Genomic DNA, 22,159 nt, shown 5'->3' with positions numbered 1-22,159 from the left:
ATATGCTCCTATGGTGGCAACATCCGAGCTGAGGGATCAGTACCTAGTAAGATCAGGTACCCATATAAGTAAGGCTCAGTTTCAGGACAGTAGAGTTCAGATCCTATGTCCCAGAAGAATGAAGACTCAGCAAGCTGCTTTTAAAGGAAAAGTGCAAAGATATTTGAATTGTTGCATCTTAGCATAGAGTAAGGCCTTGATTCTGCAGACTCTTGATCAGGCAAGCAGTCTTTACTTAGAGAAATAGTTTCACTGAAGTCAATCAGACTTCTCAGCAGATTTACTTCAATATAAGTGAGATTGGAATTCAAAATGATGGATTTGTTCATGTGGACAAGGATTACTTGCATAAGAAAGAGTTTGCAGGATTGTGGGGCTGTAAATAACTATAAAAAGAAGTGACTTAAATATATAAAAAATAGGAGACTTTAAAAATAAATACAAAGCAGATTTTTTTTCTAGGCTGATGGTGTTGATTAGAGCAGAGGAAATGGAGCTCACCGTTGGAATGCATGGGAAAAGCAAGACTTCCAAAGTTGTATGGTAAATTCCATTCTGTATTTTTAAAAATTTGGTCAGTTTCACACAATGCTAAAAAAAAGTGGAATTTATCTTACAGCTTGGGAAGTGAAAGGATAAATGAGGAAAATTTAGCTAGTCAGTGTGCACAGAAAGACTGTATTAAGGGGAAAAATGAAATTCAGGACAAAAGATGCAATACGGTCATTACTTTTCATTTTGTTTTTGCCATCAGACACAATAAATGATTAACATACAACTTTGTCTCTATTTTCTTCCTGAGAGCACATAGTCAGGATGCAGGAGATCCAAAGTAAGCCCAGCAGTGATTTCTACTCATAATTAATGCATTTTATCCTGGTCCCATTACCACTGAAAAGCATCTCTATCCTTCACAAAGAACCAGGGGGAAGAATCCTGTTTTCATTGAAGTCATTGGCAAAACTCCTCCTGACTTCCATGGAAATAGGATTGGGTCCCATTTCTGCAGTGCATGTAGCAAAGGACAGAATAACCTAAAATGTTTCCATTCTACTGTACTATGCAGCAGAGGATATAAAAAGGAAGAAATTTTTGGTAAAAAAAAAAATCTGGTCTTTTTTTTAAATATCATTTTATAATAATATGTTGTACTTTGTTGATAAATAGTATAGTCAATTGCTTAACCACACTTTGGTTCATTATTAAATATATTCAAGAGACCAAATAGCCAGTGTTAATCAGGTTTATTAATACAGTACAGGAAAAAGGTTTTATACTATATCAGTCTCTAAGAAGCCATCTAGTGTAGAGACGTTATAGTCACCTTATGCAGAAGTTGCACTGCTCATAATTAAATATTTCTGCTGGTATTATTTATGTAATGATTTTACAAGTTATACATTTCTTTACACGTCATTAAAATCCAACCCATCACTTTGTCCCAGTTCTGTAACTTCTTGTTCTGTTCCTTCCTTAGCTTTGTTTTGCACAGTAGCATTTCGGGCCGGGCTGTCCCTAGCCATTTGGGTGCCCTATGCAGCCCCCCTGTGAGGGGGCTGTGTGGGGCCCCAGCCCTTCCCCCTGCCAGAGTCTGGGAGGAAGGAGCTGTGGGGGGCCACTTTTGGGGGCCCCACAGGCCCAGAGTGGCCCAGGGGCTTAGCGGGGGACCGGGAGCAGCCCGCTTCGCTTCCCTCGCCCCAGCCCCAGCCGTGTTGCTCGGGGGAGGGAGCTTGGGGGAAGGGATCCCCCCCCTGCATTCACCGGCAGCAGCGGGAAGCAGAGCAGCCCAGTCCTAGCTCGCTCTACTCCACCAGCTCCCAGACGCAGAGCTCCACTTCCTGCCGCCAGTGAGAGCTGGGGGCAGTCCCTTCCCCAACCCAAGCGGCATAGCTGGGGCCAGGGCAAGGGAAGCAGAGTGGGTTGGGGCCACGTCTCTCCACTTCCCGCCGCTGGTGAGTGCGGTGGGCTATCCTTTCCCCAACCTCCCCACACCCACCAGTGGTGGGAAGCGGAGCACCGTGGCTGGGAGCTGGCAGAGTAGAGCGGGCTGGGCCTGGGTCGCTCCGCTTCCCGCTGCTGCCGGTGAGTGTGGGGTTGCTGGGGGAAGAGGTGGAATAGGGGCAGGCCGGGGGGCGTAGCAGGGGGAAGGGTAAGAGGCAGGGTGGAGGGAGTTGTCCGGGGCCCCACACCCCCTAGGGACAGCCTTGCCCCTTGCGGGGGGGCTGGCCGAGGGATAGGGCTTGTCACCGGGGCTCGTGCTGCCATGTATGCAGAATGCAGCTGTCTAGGGCACCATGAAATTTGGGGCAATTGGGGCGTACGCTGTGTTTGCCTAAGGATGGTCCTGATTTCAGGTACTGGTCCACAAAAGTACTTCTCTAGCTTGTACTAAGGCACAGAATGCATTTATTTTGATTTTGACAGGTTTCCCATCTGCTTATGCCAAATGCTTACTTCCGCAAAAGCGAGTTATTATGGGATACTTAGCATAAGTGAACAGGTTCATGGTATAGGCCAGTTTAGGCTTTATTACTGTTACGATATTAGTGCTTAATGTTATCGGTGCTTGTCAAGGCTGATTCCCCACTCTGGCACTTTGAGTGCGGAAGTGGGGGCCCGCAAGGATTCTAAAAATTAATACTGGCCACTCCAGGCTGGTATTAAACTCCCAAAGTTGCAGCTTCTCTCTGACCTTGGATGGGTAGATGCTGCCACCATCCAAGTGCAAAAAAACCCTTGGGACCAGAAAGACACACTTGGGAATTCCTCCCTGTGGAAAGAGCTGAGAAAGAAAACAAAGGAAATCAGCTGTTGCCACTAGCTAATTAAACAACCTATGCACACCTCTTAGGATACAAAAACCCAATCCTGTTCTTAAAGAAGGTAAATTTTATTAAAAACAAAAAAGAAGAAAATACATGTGGAACCTAGGCTTTTTGCTAGATGTAAAAAGAACCACTTATAATGATTAAGCATCAAAAGAACTTTCCTGAGGTCCAGCTTAAAGGTTACAAGCAAAACAAAAGCACCTGGGGTTAGCACAGTGGAGTCCACAAGCCAATAAGAAATAAAAGAAATAACCCTACTCACGTCTTCCTAGACATTCCCTGATCTACTTACATATCTGGGGTTTCAGATAAGTAATTCCTAGGTATGATTTGATGATTTTTCATATCTGGTTTAGCTTCTTACAGCATTGCTGCTCTGTGTCTCCTCTCTCCGGAGAACAAGGACAGACAAGGGGAAAGTTTTTTTTCCCAGTTTTAAAAAGTTCTAGCCCTCCCATTGGCTCTTTTGGTTAGGTGCCCACTCCCTTCCTTTTACCTACAGGCTTTTTTAACCCTTTATAGGTAAAAGAAGTAGAGAACAGCTACTCATTTTATAGCTAACTGGCTGGCTGGGTGTCCATAAAAGGGAGCTCCCCCCCTTCTTTTATCACAGTGAGCTATATCTATATCTATCTATCTATATATGCATATATAAATAAAAGAACAGGCCCCGCTAGTCACCTTGATGATTGTTATAGTCAAGGCAACATCTCTGCCAAATTAATGCATGAATTAGTGCTGAAGGCCTTAATATGTGATTTAAAGTGTTTTAACAAACTGTGTATGTAGCAATACATAATTAACACAGCTAAAATTAATACACCTTGTAACACAAACAAAGCCTTAAATGCAACTTTTATTCAAGTGTATTAAATTAGTATTTCAAGATCACCATCATAGATAAAGTCAGTCAAGGCTTCTTTTGCCTTTTACATGTCATTACTAAACCTAAATAATGTGTGTTTCTTCATTTAGTAATGTTTTAAATTTAAAGAGATTAATATACATGTTGAAATTGGCAAGTAAGTTTTAACTTCATCCTGGTATGGGGACTTAACTTTGGATAATAAATTCATTTTGAAAAATTGGGATAGGCATTATTATAGTGCGTCCCACAGTGCTGCATACATGAGAAGTAAAACAGAAATTTGGAGTAGTGACATCACAGGTGAAGCCTTCATATACACATTTCTTGTAATTGGTTAGTACCCAGTACTGTCCATTCATATTACAGGTTACTTGTACTACTGGCTGTTGCCATGTAGTAAGCTTTATTGTGCAGAACACAGGAGCAGCTAGTTCTCTGTTTCATCGTACTGGCCTGAAACATTGTGGCCACACACTGGAGTTACAATGGCAAAAACAGTCCTGGTCTAACAAGCCACGTGTGGTACTCTTTAGGTTTGCATTGCTGTGTGATACACCATTAGTTGCCATAAATCCAGTTGTTTCTTGCAGATAACCTACTGAATGGATAGTAACCAATATTTATTAAATATTGCTGTGTCATAGAATCATAGATTATTAGGGTTGGAAGGGACCTCAGGAGATCATCTAGTCCAACCCCCTGCTCAAAGCAGGACCAATCCCCAAATCCCTAAATCGCATGAATTGAACTCACAACCCTGGGTTTAGCAGGCTTGGAGATGCACATTGGGTAGGTGAGCAGAGCTCTGGTTCCACATTTAATAGGACTGCCAGATAGATTAGGTCCAAAATTTAAGGCTAATGGAGGAAAAAATGGATCTTAGTAAAATTGTTTGAGATGATTAGACGGACCTTTGGTCTGACCCAGTATGGTCATTCTTATTAGCTTGTGATGAAACACATACATCCCTGAGAGACGTAATAAGCCGACTTAACCCCCAGCGTAGACAGCGCTAGGTCAACGGAAGAATTCTTCTGTCAATCTAGCTACCGCCTTTTGGGCAGGTGGATTACCTACAGCAAGACGAGAACCCCTCCTGGTGCCGTAGCGAGCGTTTACACTGATGCGCTACAGCAGCACTGCTGCAGTTGTGCTGTTGTAGCATTTTCAGTGTAGGCACAGCTTAAAAGAAGATACAGAAAATGTATTTTTTCAGTATGTTTACCCTGTGGATTGGCAAGCACTGTGTGTTTAGTTGCTTTCACTGTTAACCACTGCTCCACAGGGTCTCACTCAGGGTACACATACTCCTGGAGGTATGCAGAGATCTTCCAGGGGGTACATCAACTTATCTAGATATTTGCCTAGTTTTACAACAGGCTACATGAAAGCATTAGCAAAGTCAGTACAAACTAAAATGTCATACAATGACTTGTTTATACCGCTCTATATACTATACCCTGAAGTGTAAGTACCATTTTATATTTAAATTGATTTATTTTATAATTATATGGCAAAAATGAGAAAGTCAGCAATTTTTCAGTACTCGTGTGCTATGACACTTTAATATTTTTATGTCTGATTTTGTAAACAAGTAGTTTTTAAGTGAGATGAAACTTGTGGGGGGGGTAACTCAAGACAAATCAGACTCTAGAAAGGGGTACAATAGTCTGGAAAGGTTGAGAACCATTGTGATCTAATATTGTATGGTGATACAGCAAGAGTGTTTTAAATAACATGTGCCTCAATTAGGATGTGATGTCACTGACCCCAAATTATGACTGGTACTAAAAGGGAATTTGTCTACATGATTTAATACACTGTGGCAGTTAGCCATAGTTTTTGTCATACATTGAGGGCAATACTAGTTAACTAACTATTACTAATAAGGTCAGGCAACTTTCCTTTTTTAACATTGCCTAATCAGTTGATTATGGTAGTTACCATGTAACTCCAAATATTCTTTACTAGCCCAGCTTTTCCTTGCCCTCATATTGTTTGCTGCAATTAGTTTGTTAATTTTTACTTGTGTTTGATCAAACAGTTTAGCAAGGTCATTTTTCAGTACCAGGCTCTCAATACCATAAATTATAGGTTTAAAGATGGTTCCACTGCCTGGTGGTGAAAATAGTTAATGTGTTTTGATAGACAGACAGACAAACAGATAGATTTTCATATTAACCTCTGTTCCAAATACACATTTCAGATTCAGAAAATCCTGAAATGTAACCAATAATTCCATCTAGATTTTGAAAGATACCAGACTGAGGAGAAGTTTTTTGCCTAGCCCTCGAATCCTGTGTATGTTCCTGATAAGATGATATTATATTAATTAACAAAGAAGTATACAGTAAAGACATATTTGCATTTATAATAACCAAATTTAGCCATATTCTATTGAGAAAGACTTAAAACCACAGGTTTATACATAACCTCACTTTGATTAATAATATACAATTTAAATAACATTTAGACCTGGCCTGGCTAGTGATCTTTATGATATCTCTATTGTCAATTGCATACTCAATTGTCCATATATGGTAGCTTGAAGTGTAGTTGACCCGTCTGTTATTTATAATGCACTTAATCTTTTCTTCTTCCAACACTCAAGGGTTTCCTCACTGTGCACTGATGTAGTCTGGTGTCTCTGGTCTGTGGAATGCACCCTAACACAGCTTAAATTGGTTAACATGATCAAATTTTGTTTGCTTGTTTTATATTTCTCTTGTTTTCAATAACCCAAAAATTTAGTTTAACCAGATTTAGTTTATTTACAGTGTAAGTGGGACCAAGTCATTTATAACACAAGCTATGGGCTTTTGCTCTGATTTTCCCAATTCTTCAGCACAAATATACCAGTTTAGATGTTTTTGCAGTTTTTATGTAGACATTTATTTTTATTTCCTTAATTTGTGCAATACTAATTTTCCATAATACATATATTGTTTGACTGCTAAAATAGATGCTCACAGTCTTCTGTGGGAAGGTGTATTACTCTCCCTCACTGTGTACCCTGTTTTAGCAACAGAATTTTTACCTAAACTTTTTAGAGTTTAAATGCAGGTTTATGCAAACACTTAGAGAGTATTAAACTTTCATGACACTTGGTTGTGCTTAAGAAATACAGGGTAGAAACCTGTTGAAATTGGTTAGCTATAACATTTTGCGACATAATATATATTGTTATATTTTTTTAGACATTTTTGGTATAATATTTTTATTACTATACTTAATAGTTAACAAAGGCAAAAACTAGTTTATAAAAAAACATGAAATAAATTATATTTTGTCAATATTACCGTTGCATGAATGAGGTTTTTCCCTAATTTTTTTTAACAAAATGTCTTCAATTAATAAAATAAAACCCTTTTGATTTCAATTGTATTATTTATTGAGACAGAAATATATGTATGTCTATTTATAACTGAGGCATTTTTGAGTTTTGCAAAAAAAATGAATTGGTATTATGATGGTTATACCTCCACCATAACACTTGTGGAACTCCTTGCCTGAGGAGGTTGTGAAGCCTAGGACTATAACAGTGTTTAAAAGAGAACTGGATGAATTCATGGAGGTTAACTCCATTAATGGGTATTAGCCAGGATGGGTAAGGAATGGTGTCCCTAGTCTCTGTTTGTCAGAGGATGGAGATGGATGGCAGGAGAGAGATCACTTGATCATTACCTGTTAGATTCACTCCCTCTGGGGTACCTGGCATTGGCCACTGTCGGTAGACAAGATACTGGGCTAGATGGATCTTTGGTCTGACTCAGTACGTCCATTCTTATGTATGTTCTTAATATAGCAGCACTTATATTAAAAGATTTCTTTGATAATTATGAGCGTAAAATTGGCTTTTGTTGCACCAAAATAAAACAAAAATCAATCACATGACACACAACATAGGACAACATACATGACATATATGACAAACTTACAATTAAAGACAAATGGTATCAGAATTGTACTTATAACTATACAAGATCAGGCATTAAGAATTTAAACTTATTAAGACAATGCATTTTGGAAAAAAACAAAAGAATTCAACATGTAATTAGGCAAGTTATTAACTTTTTATTTAAAACTTTCAATAAGAATTGATAAAAATCCCTATTATTTGTCCAATTTGTTGTATTAATTTAACTAACTTCAGGCAGTTTTCATTACTTTATATTACTTTTATTTTAAAATACTATTTAGAAGCAAAGTTTAGGTAAAAATTCTGTTGCTTGGCAACCAGATGTTCAAGAAAGTAAAAAGTTAAGAGTATGTTTAGCTGTTGCATTCCTGAAGGACTAAACTTATTTATTTACTTGACTTATTTAAAGTAAAGTTTTTATCTTGAGCATTTTGATGATTTTTTTGTTATTTTCAGTTGCTCCTTTTTCTGCAATGGGGATTTCTGTAATAACTCTTAACTTTTAGCCTTTAAAACACAGAGAAAGCAGAAGTGAGGAGAAAGCAATGTGGGAAGGAGGGAGACATGAGCAAAGAGAGATAAGTAGCAGCAACTAATTCAGGAAACTAAGCCAAGTGAGTAATACGAGAGGGAAAAAATATAATATTATTGGCTCCAAGAAGGAAGTGGGATTTAATGGGTTAGAGCAGGGGGTTGAGATCCAAGACCTATGGTTTATATCCTGGCTCTGTGAGGAGAGTGAGGGTTGTTACCTGTTCCCGCAAACCCTGAATTTGTTCTGCAAGTGCCTGTTGCTTTTGGCTGGATTTCAGCTTGATTACAGGAGTGATCTTCGTTCCTGCAGTTAACTGTTTTGGGTCTACTCCATACATATTTTTAAAGATTTTTAGTCTGTCTTTGTTAGACTAATTTTTTCCCTCTTGCTGGCTGCATTTTGCCAGACAGTTTTCTTAGTCTTCCTATAATTTCCCATATACTGTATGAAAGAGAGGTATTGCAGTTGCTTATACCTTCCACTTGCTGTTTTAATTTTCTATTTTGATTTTGTTCCACTTTTAAGATTTTTTGCCAGCTCTTACTTTATTGTTTATTGCTAAACAAGTGAGGCAAAGCTTTTTAATACCATTTGCACCATATTTTCCCCTTTTCCACGCTTTTCCTCTATTTCCAATTTAAACAAGATATATATGTGACTCCAATGGTTAACATTTAAGATATGTAGCCCAAACGATGGACCAACATGACTATATACACAAATTGTACAACAAAGGATTTCAGTGTCTCCCAAATCTCATTTTCATTTGTCCTGGCTTTAAGTTTGTTATAGGGCATTTCTGAGAGAGAATTCTTTCCCTCTCTTTTTATTCTATGTCTGGCATTTAGCCAAGAAATATACTTTAATTTCTATCTATATACTTAAAATGTGCTTTTTTTACCCAGGAATTCCTAAAGTATTTGCATTCTGCCTAAAGTACATTATACACTATTTATAAAATCAATTACTTTTGAAAAACCATTCTGCTGTTGTAGCACTTATTATGAAAAATTACAGTAGCACCGACTGCATGTATTGGAATTGTTTGAGTGCTTTGACCTGGCCAGCTGCATGAGTATATGTGAGATTAACGTGAACTAGCACCCCACCTCTTACTAAGCATTATCACCCTCCAAACAGTTAGATCATGACCCCACACTGTTTGGTTTGACTGATGTTTTGGCTAGATGTCTCCTGGCTGGCTCACCAATTTGTTGATAAATTGTATGGTCTATTGCAGTGGTCCCCAACCTTTTTCGTCTGGCGGGCGCCAAACGACGAGCCATGGAGGACCGTGGCGGCAGACAAGCATCCGCCGAAATTCTGCCGACAAGCGGCAACATGAATAGGCGTCGCCGCCAAAATGCCGCCGACAAGCATCATCATCCAAAAATTGGCGGCATTTCGGCAGCGACGCCTCTGGATGACGCAGCAGTATTTCGGCAGATGCTCATCTGCCGGTGAGTACACGGGCGCACTTAGACATCCCGGCAGGTGCCATGGCACCCGCAGGCACCACATTGGGCACCCCTGGTCTATTGCTTGACCACACTTTGATTCATTATGAAATATACTCAAGAGACCAAATAACCAATGTTAGTCAGCTTTATTAATATAATACAGGAAAAAGACTTTATATGATACTAATCTCCAAGAAACCATCTCATGCAGCAATGTTGCATTTGACTTATGCAGATGGCGAGCTCCCCAAAGTTACATATTTCAGCTGGTATTAATAGCTGACTAGCATATATTAGTTAACTTATAAACAGCACTTTCCACTTCAGAAAATAAAGCACTTTACAACCATTACTGAAGTCTCTTCAAAGCACCTCTATGAAGTAGGGAAATATTATTATCCCTATTTTGCAGATGATACAAATTGATACATCAAGGGGGTAAGTGAATTTGCCCAGGGTCACACAGGAAGTATGCAGCAGAACCAAGGACATGTTCAGAAAGTACTGGGGTTGAGACAAGATATTTAACTGGGCCTCCCAGGTTGTTCCCCTTACTCTCTGTTTATGCTCTCCCATTGCATACATTTTCTCCCTACTTTTTTGGTACAATCCCTTCTTCTTCCTGATTCTTTTCTTCCCTCATGCTTCATGAGGGAAGCACTAGAGCAAAAGCTACTAGCAATAGTGGCCTCTTACTCTGATTTCCTTGGGGATTCAGGCAGAAGAAGGAGAGAGGGGCTAGATGTTTCGATGGTCCTAGCTCAGACATTCCCTCCATGTATAGGTCAGGAGAAGGGAGGCAACAGGTATTGCAGGTATGCATGTCTTTGATAGCCCCTGCGTATATCACAAGCAATTTAACAAGATGCTATTGATGTAATACTAAACAGTCGTGAAATTGAAATGGTTCATTTTTGGTTTATTGAACTGATCTGAAATGCTTCATTTAAAGTTCATTATGACAAGATGCAGTCCTCCAGGGAGACCAGCTTTCAAGAGAGAATGGGAGCTCGAACTACAACTCCCACAAGGCAATATGCTGATAGGGAAAAGTTTGTTGAACCTATTCAAACAATTCTGATTTGGGTAAACCTGACCCAATATTTCCCTTAGATTTTCCCAAAAGAAAATCAAAAGTTTTGGCAAACTTTTCCCAAGAAAATGTTTTATTTTGCAGAAAATGCATTTCCAACTGGAAAATAATTCGGAGAGAAAATTCCTGACGAGCTCTAATTATTCTGTTTTTTGCCCTCCTTTGTAACAAAGCTGTTGACTACTACAAGAGGTAGGATAGTAGACTCAATGAATCACTCATCCTATATATTATATAGTAAAGCCAATAAAATACATAACAAATAAACAAATAAATCAAGGAAATGTTTCTAAAAGTTCAAATCACTGATTTTTGAAAACTGCCTTGAAAGTTACCCAGAAACTTTCTCCTCAAATATACCCCTCTGGGAGAGGACCACTATAACCCCACATGCTACATTAATTCAGACAACATGGTCATCACTGGGGACAGACTCTAGAAATACCAGTTCCAAAAGCATAAGCCCCTGTTACTTAAGCCGAATAAGAACTTTCTATTAGCTATCCCAGTATTGGAACTATTTTCTTATTTTGGTTATTAATCAGAAGATGAGACATCCACACATTTAGCCTTTACATTATATTGTATGTGAGATACTTTAGAAAGTCTGTCTGCCTATATGACTTTTTACCTCAGTACTTATATGGGCTCCCATGCCATAGTATCTGAGTGCCTACTCTTCTAGATGGAGGGGACTGAAGGATAGGAGTTTTCCAAATCATGCAGCCATTTTTCATAACCTTAACTATGGAGAATCTACCATTCATACATAACAATGTTTAATTTTGCCAAATGCAATATGAACATTAACTAATCCACCCTCTCTCTATGAATTAAGTTGTCTTATCTCCACTTTGCATATGAGGAATGAGAGACAGAGTGTTAAAATCAAAGATGATGTAAGTAGGTGCAACTCAGAGTTGGTGTAGTGAATTAGCCATGAAACAATCAGGAGTTCTAGGCCCAAATATTGGATCTGCTCTATGACATTGGCCAAGCTACCTCAACTCTAAGCCTCACTTTCCTTTTCAGCAAAATGAGATAAAAAATGCTTGCCTGGCTTACAAAGAATTATAAGATTTAATTTGTTGTTATTTGGGTACACTGGATTCTTTGGTTGGAAGGCACAGATTATTAAAGCAGCACAAGTCATGCCTTGTCAATGATACAGCTGGGACTCTGACTTCCAGCCCTGGGCTCATTCCACTAAACCATGCTGTCTTGAAAGAATCAGTCACTCCCACAAAATGTAGCCCATGAGCTGACAAGGCAAAATCAAAGCTATGCCCATCTCAGGAGGTGCACTACCAGCATGCGGGATTCCAAATGTTAACATAACCTGCAGTTAGTAACTTTATTAATTTACTGCTAAATTTCCAAAGAGAATCAAAGCCACCATTTCTTATTGATGCCAACAGGATAATAAACAAAGCTCCTAGACCATGATGTTTTAAAGATATAATAAACCACACACACAAAAAAAAGTTAGGAAACTTCCCAAAAAATTAATGTGCACAATAAACAAAATCATCATATCTAATTTATCTCAAACTTTCCTGGTAAATGTTACCCTGGCATAATATTCTGCCAGTGAAATTTCAGCCAGGCTGAACATTAGCTGGTGGAAAGGAAAATTCAAAATCAGGCTTTATAATGAATGGAAAGATGGCTTCAACCTTAACTATGGGGAAATTTCTTTCCATAATAAATTATTCTTCTAACCTTTTACATTTAAATTTGAAAAGTCAAAACTGTTTACTGCTTAGGAGCAGAGTGATTAGCATATTGACACTAATATTTGGTTTATAATAAATTGATATTTCAGTGCAATCACATGGTATTTGTACCAAAACAATAGGCGTGCTGGGTGAAATCCTGGCCGGACTGAAGTCAATGGCAAAACTTCAAAGGGAAGGGATTTTACCCAGTCATAGTCCAATTCAATAATATGTTATGCCTTTAAGGGGAGATAGGCTCAGTTCAGGATCGGTAGTTTTAAAAAAGTGTGTGTTTGATATTATTTTGCTTGAACTATATGCCAAGGCCTAATAAACAATTACTGTACTGGCCTAACAACTTTCTAAGCAATAAAATAGGTTCTGAAAAACCAAAGGTTACCTAGGGAATATCAACTGTGTAATTCATTGGGAAGTGTACAATTTCTTTGGTTTCAAGTTTAAAAAGAAAACAAAACAATGATTTGTCATGTTTCATATTTCCAAATCTATATGCCCAGCTCATGTGGTTTGCATCTGAGGCAGAGTGTAAAGAGGAAGTAAAATGTCAAGTTGTTTATTTCTGTGCAATTTTCTTATCTCAAAATAACACAGAGTTTGCAAAATCAGATCTGTCTTTAATAATAGTCAGAGGAATTCCTTTGCAGGGCACTGCTGTTTTTAAATAAATCATCTGATCTGGAAAAAAGAGGAGTTAAATTTTTTCTGACAATTTTGTCAAAACCAAATATGTCATCTGAAACAGCAGCCTTATTTTCTAATGAAATAAAGAAATCAGGTTTCTTGACTTCAACACATACTCTACCTTTTCCTTGTATGATGTTGTTTCAGTGTAGATGAAAAAGAAAGATAGACAGACAGAAAAAGGACACCTAAAAATGACTTTTCATGATCATAAGCTTTCATTTACTGGCATGAGGAAAACCAGTATGCTTATGTCAGCAAATCATTCTTTCCTTCCACAACTCTATCTTCATTGTCAAGCATGTGATCAAAGTGTCCTATCTTAAAGTAAGTTGAGCAGTCAAATGTTTTTGTTGTAACTTACACACCTAAGGCTTGATTTCAAAGTATAAAGGAGCTGAACCATCCCTTTAACTTTGGTGATTAATATAAATTTCAGTACATTAGTGAGTGGTTCTCTGTCTCACACCCTTTTTCGGTTTCCATTTCCCAGATTAACATGAGTAATAAATTGAGTGGAAAGCTTTCAGTCTGCAGGATATGAAACATTTATAGATCCTGATCCAAAGTCATTATATGGACAATGGCAATTTTGTGATTATGACCCAAAATAATTTTCATACATGTGTAATCCCAGTTGGTTTTTATTTGGGAGTGCCTCTCTATATTTTTGAAAAATGCCCTCTCACCCCACCAGGCCACCTCAACAAGGGAGCTGTTTCACTGGATTGGCAGGGGATAGAGAACCCTGGGGTCCTGAGAGAAGGGGTGGAGAGTAAGGGACAAGTTCAGCTGCCCCAGAATCTTCTCCCATCCTCTCCCCCACAGTACATGTGAGCACTGTGCCCGAGTGGGAGGGAGATGGAGGAGGAGATTTTTCCACCTGTTCCTGCTGCCATTGGCTAGGCTGTGGAGCAGACAAGCAAGCTGATTTGTCTCTCACACCCTCCCATCTGGTCTTGATGTATATGAATCCCTCAGTGCATGCAGCGGACATACTGCTGTAGCTGCTGCCCTGCCCTGCCCTCTCTACTCTATAATAGAGGTATAGTTTGAACTGTGTTTCAAGATGTCATGGATCTGACCAATCACCAGTTTGGGGGATCAGGAAAGATTTTCCCCTCAGGTCAAAACTGTCAGGGTATCCAGTGGATTTCTTCACCTTCTTTACAGCAGCCTAAATGCCTGGTTTTAGGTTAATAAGGCATATGGACAGGAATGTAAAAATTATACATATATGAGTGGAGTTCGTAACTTCAGTGCAACTTGTTGCTGGCATCAAATGTAGGTGAGAGGCTCAAGGGCTAATTCCCATTGGTAAACATTAGCCTTCAGGAAGAAAGAGAGACTGTTAGTCTTCACAGACTGAGGTAATGCTCAGGTGTATCTCATTCCCCCTCCGGGTGGAGTAGGGAAGAGGATTCAGAATTGAGCTTAATCCTAGGGTTAGACTGAAAAGGGCCAACCTTGAATATCGAATATTCATTTAACACCACACTGGGTTAAAGTAAACACCTGATTTTTTCACCCATTAAAAATTAATACAGTTGTGGCTTCCACTTTAAAATCCATCTCTGTGACTGTGTTCCATTCTACTGTGTATCCTGATCAATATGGTTGTACTTGTGTTGGCTAGCAAAAGTGCCACTCAACATGAGTGAGAGTTGTAGATTCAGGAACATTGATATCTTAACACCAAATCATCCAGTTGCCCTCCACGTGCAGGAAGCTTTGTAATGATGACATCTGTGTTCAAGTTGGAATATATTCAATGCAAAATTCTATAACTCATCAATATTGTGTCTAAGATTTTTAATGTAGAAAATTCAATTTTGGTTCACACAGCAATTTATTTCAGTTACATTATTATTACAGCACCTTTGCAGTATTTTATTATTATTCACTTGCAATCCAGTAGGGCCTAATGTCCCGAGTTGGAACCAAGCTCCGTTGTGCTAGCATTGTATAAATACAGAGTAAGAAACAATCCCTGTAATCTAAATAGATAAAGGGAAGGAAAAATCTTGTTATCACCAATTTACAGATGGAGGAACAGAGAGATTGTGTCTTGCCTTGGATACATGAGAAGTCTGTGGTAGAGACAGGATTTGAGTCTATGTCTCCTCTCATTCCAGTGCCTTAACCATAATACCATCCCTCCACTAGTCTTGCTTTTCTGAGAAACTTAAGCATGTTGGGTATTTTAGACATGGAAGCATGTTAAACTGTGAAAAGCTACCTTTATTCAAAATTTCAAACAGTTCAAATAGGTCCATATTGGGTTTTTTAAAACACATCTGAATTCACAAAGTGTGAAAAGTAGGACATATGGACAAAGCCACTGTTATGTACTCACCATACACACACACACACAAATTGTCCTATTTCCTGAAGCTACTAACCCAGGAGACAGAAAGAAGCTGATGAATTTACCTACCATCACCTCAGCTTGCGAAACAGATTATTTTTGAGTAGCACCTTTCTTTACAAATGGTTCCACTGAAACATACCAAATAAAACACTACACAGCCCAATTAGAGGCATCATAATCAAGCCTAGGGTGACCAGACAGCAAATGTGAAAAATCGGGATGGTGTGGGGGGGTAATATGAGCCTATATAAGAAAAAGATCCAAAAATCAGGACTGTCCCTATAAAATCAGGACATCTAGTCACCCTAATCAAGCCCGAAATAAATTTTGAAAACTGTACATACACAGTGTGGCACTCTGCTGTTTGCTGCTGCAGGACTGGACACACACACACACACCCTCCACCTCCCCATTCACTTATAAGGTCTGTAGTCTGACAACTGGTCACATATGTGTTGTGACTGTGAGGTGACCAAATAACATCAGAGCCAACTAATAAGAAAATCAGTAAACTGAGAGCCAACATTTTTTTCAACATGGGACCAAGCAATGGGACTATGGGTTAAGTATTATGGAAATTAAGCCAGCCAGACAGAACAAGGTAAGAAGCATTATACCTCAGCAAATATTACCAAGAGGAAGATCAAGAAGGCAGACACAGAATACATGAGAAGATCTACACACAACTTCAAAACCAAAGCAACAGCAGCAAATACAGTAGCACCTGCAGAGTTCTATCTCTGGTCTAGTCCCCAAGTGGGATTACAAAGCTGCTAACACAAGCATTGCTGAATCAGACCTGTTCACTCCATGCACAGACATGGTAGCAGACCTGAGGATGAGCTTTCCCTTCCCCATGTTCCTTCTGCTGCTGCCAATTTAATCATGACGTCAGTGATGGCCATTAGAAGGCACCAAGAATAACAGCTGCAGCAGCAGTAGTTTGGTGTAGCTGACGCTGCTGCTTGGTCACCTACTTCCAGATGCACTGCAGCTTCAGAAGAAACATCCAAATATGGCAGCAGCTCGGTAGTCTCATCCTATTTGTGGACTGCTTGTGCGATAGCCTCTGTATTTGATCAGCACAGCTGAGAATGCTTGTACCTCTCAGTTAGGATTAGTAGATTACACCTAACTTTGTAGCCGTCAGCTATCTGAGGTCTTCAAGCAGAACTGAAAGGTCAGATCTTAAGCACTGCACCTATGTTGTGGACCCTCATGTCCAGCTACAGCTACTGGATAATGGTGGCTATTGGGACAAATGCCTTCTCTTGTCTGAATGTAGGACTGTCTCTGCTACTGTACTGTTGCTGTTGCTGACCTCTTCATTTGTCAGGAAACAATTTGAAGCCACAAAATCACAGAAGCAGGCTTACTCAGAACAGATTATGTTCCCCTTTCAACACAAGCTAGTAATAATATATGTGAGACTCAGTTAGAGGAGCAAACACTGGAAAAAAGAAGTCAGCTCCCAGGTCATATAAGAAAAGGAGATTAAGCAGGGCAGTAGCCAATCTTAATATAAACAGAACCACAATACAACAGATCTAAGTCTCAGGAGGCTGCTCCCCTTGTAAAATATATGTGACTAATGCATCTGAATGACATATGTAAAACCTCCAATGATGGAAAACTAAATTAGCTCCCAAGCTGCATAATCATAATAGCATTTAATATCTGGAATATGGGAAAAGTTATACAGTCACTAGTTGTTTTTTTCCTCTGACTAGCACAGCAACAACACACAAACTGAAGCCTCTGAGAAAGCAAATCAAAATAGATTCTGCTGACTTCTGAGCACATGATGTAGGCTCAACAAATCAGGAAAGCAGATGGCATACCACAAGATTTCTGCCAATGAACAAGTCATGATGATACTTGAAACATACCAGCGAGTTGCCCAAGAATGGTTATATTGAACCTCCATGAACTTTTTGCTGATCCAAAACATTTCAGGTCAACTACTACCTTTCCAGCTGAAGTGTAACAAACTCACAGAGAAGTGCATTTTGAGTATTTAGAAGTGAGATACTTTACACATCTCTACTATTCAACTCAAAATCCTCATGCTCTCTGCTAACAGAGCATACAAAATATTAAAATGACCAGCAGAAAGACTGTCAAACTAGCTTTGTTCTCTTGGATGAAATTTCTGTAAAACTGAAGAGTTAAATGAGACCCAACAGTGATTACTATGAGAAAAACAGAAAGATAAATGGGTAGCTTGCTAGGGTGTGCGAGAAATCCAGAATCCAGCACTGGTTGGGGTTTCAGCAGATACTCAGATACATTAATGTTTACTTGCATCTGGTTAAGTTTGCTTGCATGCATAATTAAATAACTGCATTTGTTAAGTGCCTACATCTCTAAAGAATTATGTATTGTGCATCAGTAGTACTTCATTTTCTATATTTATAAATTCTTTGTTTTTCAGGTAATTATTTTCCATCTTAGCAAAACACACAGGCCTCACTGGGAGCTAATTACATGCTGAACTGATATAATTTTAAATCCAAATCTTCAGTCATATGAGTGAACAAAGTGTAACAAATATATTTATTTACAGATCATGTTCTTCATGCTTCAATAGTTCAAAATATTTGCATGGTTCTCTCCTTAACTTTAAGGGAGATCACTTATAGGTTGAGAACAAGTATGATACATTTCAATCTAAAATGTAATTTTGGGGAAAGTTATGAGCTCCTGAAAACAGGAATTTATAGAATGAATGTGCCTCTTCATTCATAACCATAATGTTCCACTCTGATCAAATTCATATGGTTGTGTAAAGTGGCTCACCTACTACACATTAATTAGGTAGGAGTAATCTATAGTTAGTAATAATTGACTTTGAACCACTTACTGTACATTTCATTTCCGCTGCTGACAGTTTCATGCTCTATTTTAGAGGCACTGTCTCAGACCTGAGGCTTGTTCCTTCTTAGAAGTAGTAAATCTATGCAAGAAGAAAACCCTGCCCTTAAAGACTATAACCACTGCACAAGAGTTTGACAAGTATTACAAAAAAAGTATAATGCAAACAGGCTGGTCTTTTAGACCAATCCACATCAATCTGAGGTAATGGTTTAAATGCTGTAAATATTCATTTGATACCTTTGCCATAGTATAAACAATTTCTAACCACTCTCTTATACTTCTGAGGTTTCAAAAATACCATAAGGATTTTATTTACTTCCTGTAAAACAACAGGAATTCTTAATCCTGTCAACAGATTACAGAACTGTTTTCTCTTTGAAGAAAAAAAAGTAAGAAAGAAAGAAAAAGAAAAAGACCCTGTCATTCAAGTTCTTTGTGAAATGCTGCCATCTATAGTAGTTCATAGGGTATTGCTTTGCTTGCCAATGTCAAAGAAAACCACAGGACTGATTACTTCACAACGTGGTTAGTTCAGTAAATGAAGCAGTTCTTGGTCAATAAACAGGAATATAAATTATGGTCTTGGATGGAATTGAAACGTTAGAAACATGGAGTTGGCACCAGTTTCCACCACAACTATTTCTTCGATGGTAATGAACAGCAGTGGCAGCTATCTGCTGCAACATTTGATTAAGGTTTTCCTTCTTTGCTCCTTTTTCAGAGCCCTAAGCACATCCCATAATTACCTCCCACCTGCTATACAGACATATGCATCTCCAGGCACATTATTTTCTGTATCTTTAAAATGAGCAAATAAATACATGAGAAATCAACATCTGACCTAACCAGATCAGCCACACCATCACCGGTTCATTCACATGCACATCCACCAATGTAATATACACCATCATATGCCAGCAATGCCCCTCTACTATGTACATCGGCCAAACTGGACAGTCTCTACGGAAAAGGATAAATGGACACAAATCAGATATTAGGAATGGCAATATACAAAAACCTGTAGGAGAACACTTCAACCTCCCTGGCCACACAATAGCAAATCCATCCTGCAGCAAAAAAACTTCAGGACCAGACTTCAAAGAGAAACTGCTGAGCTTCAGTTCATCTGCAAATTTGACACCATCAGCTCAGGATTAAACAAAGACTGTGAATGGCTTGCCAACTACAAAACCAGTTTCTCCTCCCTTGGTTTTCACACCTCAGCTGCTAGAAGAGGGCCTCATCCTCCCTGATTGAACTAACCTCATTATCTCTAGCCTGCTTCTTGCTTGCATATATATACCTGCCCCTGGAAATTTCCACTACATGCATCCGATGAAGTGGGTATTCACCCATGAAAGCTCATGCTCCAAAACGTCTGTTAGTCTATAAGGTGCCACAGGACTCTTTGCTGCTTTTACAGATCCAGACTAACATGGCTACCCCTCTGATACTTGACAACATTATCTCATTTATAATCACTCAGTTTTTTTCTTATCCTTAAAAAAACAACAAACTCTAAAACATATGCATTTCCGCAGTCTCCTCTAATCACATTGGAAGTATCACAGTTTGTTCCTCAATATTTCTGCTAAGAATAATAGTGAGGTGTTGAGATGCTACAATGATGGGCTATATGTGGAAGTAGATAGACACTGTACCTTATATGTACAGCATACATGTGAGTCACATACTTTCTCTGAAGACCAATAGTATATATCATCTCTCAGTGATAGTTCTTTGATGCAGAATAATTATTTCAAAAGATGCTACTTGGAAGCTTTTCAAACTTTTGTTAAGAAGCAGGAATTAGCCTGAACCAACATCCCAATTCTAAATAGCCCCATCATCATGTGACCAAGTGGGCCAGATCTAGCCAAGTGATAAATAGAGGGATATTTTAATAACTTAAATTATAATTAATAAATGGCAGAACTAATCATTAAAATACAAAGCAAAAGAACTAAAATTTGGAACAAAAATGCCATCTTGTATCCAGAGGCATGGGACAACAGGAGAAAGGCTGGTAGGTAGAATTGATGAAAGAGGTCTACACTCTTCATAGTGAACACAGCTGTTCAAATCTTCCCCCATGGACTCTTCCTCTCCCACCTAACTCCATGACAGACCATTCCCCGTGCTGAAATGTCATCTGCAGATTTACTTCACTGCAGAAAAAAAATACCTCTTCTGCCTTTTGGAGAAACTTAGGGCCAATTCTGCTCTCATTTACTTGAGTAAATGTCAATGGGGCTTGCTGGTAAGCAAAAGCAAGATGTGTAGCAAAATACTTACTCACACTATATCATCTTCCACTAAAAGGTCTCAGAACCTGTTGATCTTTGTTTTCCTAACAACTAGAAATTCTCTGGGCAGGAGGATATTGTAAACTTCTGCTTTGTCTCTTGACAATCAGGAAATCTTACCTTTATCAATATTTCTCATCTTTACTTTCCATATTGTCCATGGATAGTAGCATGTGCATAGCTAATAATGTCTTGTAACTAAGCATAACAGAACCAAATTGCTAAATACTTCCCCCTCTATTGCTATATGCCATATAGTTGTAGCCATGTCCATCCCAGGATATTAGAAAGATAAGGTGGGTGAGGCAATATCTTTTATTGGACTAATTTGTGTTGGCGAACAAAAGTTGGTCCAATAAAAGATATTACCTCACCCACCTTGTTCCTCTCTATTGGTAGTTTGATGGAAGGCTGTTTAATCAGCAGAGTTCCATTAACAGTGTGAATTATGAAGAAGAACAAGATTCATAGGGGAAGTTAAATTTTAACTCCTACAAAGGCATCTATGAAAGGCCAAAGGTTGCAACATTTCTGGAGAATGCCCAAAGGCAGAAGTTGTTATTAAAAATGCAAACATCCACCCGCCCCTCTTTTCCCACAGAGAGTGAAGGTGACAAAAGTTCTATTAGGAACAGTAGCAAAGAGCCAAACACTTCCTTCATTACGCAGCTGGTGAGCCAACCACATTTACCTATAGTGCTTAATAAGGAGTGGCAGCTCTACGTGTCTGGCTTTTGGTGATAGAAATTTTAAAAGATGGGCCTTCTGGGTTTTCCTATTTGCCAGCTCACAACATAATCATGTACAATAATCTTATATTGCTTTTGGGATGATCACGTTTGCATTTAATTCAAACTCATCTGAACAATGTCTGCTCAGATAACATTGCCCGAGTTGCAATCAACACTACATCAGAAAGCTTGGCCAAGGCCCAGTTTGTTGCACATCACTAAGGAACAGCTTCCTCGTTGTATTTCAGTGTGGTGGTAATACTAATGTGTCAGGCTAAGAACATCGGACATGATGCTATTATGTCAGCCAAACGGCTAGGAATGCAGAAAGAAAGCCTGCTTTCTGAGAGTGTTTCTGGAAATGGTGCAGGCCCTGAAGCTCCACAATCATCAGGACTTTAGGCCGTACCAAGCTGGAGATTTTGAATACCCTCCAATTGCTATCCAACTTAGTGTATACTGAAATGACAGCAAATAGGCTGACAGTGCAAGCCAGAAACAACTGGAAAGGGAAGGAAAATAACACAATGGTCTCTTTATTGAAGCCATAATATCAGTTTGAATTTAAAGGCTGGGTCATCAGCACAGCTGGTCAAATGCTACAGAATCAGTGCTCACAAATGTTTGGTTCAGCTATGATCATGCCCTTTATTATTCACTATTGGAGTAAAATGAAACCCTGTGCTCAGGGCTATGTGGCACGGAAGTTCCATAGAGTTTAAGAGGGAATCAGGGGGTGCACAGACATTAT

The sequence above is a fragment of the Mauremys reevesii genome, linkage group 2 (assembly GCF_016161935.1).
Source record: "Mauremys reevesii isolate NIE-2019 linkage group 2, ASM1616193v1, whole genome shotgun sequence".
NCBI lineage: Eukaryota > Metazoa > Chordata > Testudines > Geoemydidae > Mauremys > Mauremys reevesii.
The sequence above is the reverse complement of the archived record's forward strand: the minus strand, read 5'-3'. Positions refer to the sequence as shown.